The following is a 1,952-nucleotide window of genomic DNA, read 5'->3' as shown; positions in this document are numbered from 1 at the left end:
GATGTGCTGAAGATCTACCCAAAATGTCTTCTCACCTACCCCAGTCTTACACCAGTCTGACTCCTCTGGTACCAACGAAGCCATTCCTGATTTATACATACAAGCAAAACATCTCTCATCATTGCTTTCAGTGGCCATGGAATGAGTGCACATGGCCAAGCAATGGAATGTATATTGTTTTGGCACAGAATAAAAGTCTGATTCCTCTCTCGCACACAATTTAAACCCATTTAACTCCACAACTGGACCAGATTTTCTACTGGTGTAAATCACCCCAGCAGCAGTGACATCAGGGGAGTTAATCTGGGTTTGCATTGGTGCCACAGAGATTAGAATCAGACCTGATTGTGTGCAAGCTGTGTGGTCATGCAAATCACTGACATTAATGAGCAGATACTAAGTAAGCAAACTTTTATTAGATAAAGACAGAAATTAATTCTTGGTGAATTACCTACACCCAGTCAGTCTCCTCAGGGCAGCTTTCATCTCCTTGTTCCTCATGCTGTAGATAATTGGATTCATGATTGGTGGCAATACGGAATAGAGAACAGCCACCACAAGATCCAGAGCAGATGGGGAGCTGGAGGTGGGTTTCAGGTAGGCAAAGGCCCCAGTGCAAACAAACAAGGAGAGCACAATGAGGTGAGGGAGGCAGGTGGAGAAGGCTTTATGCCGGCCCTGTTCAGAGGGGATTCTGAGCACTGATTTGAAGATCTGGACATACGACACAATGATAAAAACAAAACAGCCTAAGACTAAACACACACTAAATGCAAGAACCCCAACTTCACTGAGATATGAGTCAGAGCAGGCGAGCTTGAGGAGCTGGGGGACTTCACAGAAGAACTGATCCACCATGTTGCCTCCACAGAATGTCAATGCAAACGTGTTCCTGGTATGTAGCACAGAGTAGAGAATCCCACTGATCCAGGCACCGGCTGCCATTTGGACACAAGCTCTGCTGTTCCATATTGTCTCAGCGCAGTGGTTGGCAGATGGCGACATATCGGTCATATGCCATGATGGTGAGAAGGGAAAAATCTGCTCCCAACAAGAAGAGGAGGGAAAAGACTTGGGCAACACATCCAGCATAGGAAATGGATCTGGTGTTCATGAGGGAGTTGGTCATGGATTTGGGGACAATCACAGAGATGGAGCCAAGGTCTAGGATGGACAGATTCATCAGGAAGAAATACATGGGGGTGTGAAGATGGTGGTCGAAGGCTATAGCCATGAAGATAAGAAGATTCTCCATCAGGGCTGCCAGGTAGATCACTAGAAACACCACAAAGTGCAAAATCTGCAGCTCCCAAACGTCAGAGAATCCCAGGAGAAGGAACTCGGTCACGGTGGTTCGGTTGGACATTTTCTTTCCCAGAACATCGTGTGGTGGTGTCTGGGGTGGGGGTGTGGAAGCCAGTAAATAATTAACAAGGTTTTGAAAAGATCTTAATGAATGTTAGTTAGCATGAGTTAGGCTAACTGTGACCCTGGTGACGTGAGGAAGCAAGATAATGTAAGACAGAGTGAATTGGGTGAAAGTTATTACGAGCTTGCAATATGCAGTCTTGCAGTCTTGTTTTTCTAGTGAGATAGCAGAAAAGCTTATGTATAAACAAAATGTATTTGTTGCTTTTTACTGTCTCCATGATTGCTAGAAATTGTCTGTAACAAAGGTATAAAGGCTTGATGTAATTGTTTACCAGTTGAGAGACCTGTCCAGGACCCTGTGTCCTATGACACTCTCTCCCTCCATGGTAATTACTGGAGAAATAATAAAGTATTTAATCTTGCTGCACCCAAACAAAAAGCGAGAACTAAGTTTTTCTTCGACAGGGGGTAGGGGATGACAAGAGCAAGGCCATGATTAGATCAATGAACTAACTCTCGTTTTGTGAAAACAACCTTAATTTCCTTGAGTCAGACCCTTACCTTGTGAGGATTGGTGTAAT

The 1,952-nt window shown here is 44.5% G+C and overlaps 1 pseudogene; it reads right to left on the bottom strand.

Moving 5' to 3' along the window:
• Positions 1–447: 447 nt before the first annotated feature.
• On the bottom strand, positions 448–1,255 carry LOC120383612 (annotated as a pseudogene).
• Positions 1,256–1,952: the final 697 nt, after the last annotated feature.

This window comes from Mauremys reevesii, linkage group 15, assembly GCF_016161935.1.
Source record: "Mauremys reevesii isolate NIE-2019 linkage group 15, ASM1616193v1, whole genome shotgun sequence".
Taxonomy (NCBI): Eukaryota; Metazoa; Chordata; order Testudines; family Geoemydidae; genus Mauremys; species Mauremys reevesii.
This window is presented reverse-complemented; position numbering and strand designations above follow the sequence as displayed.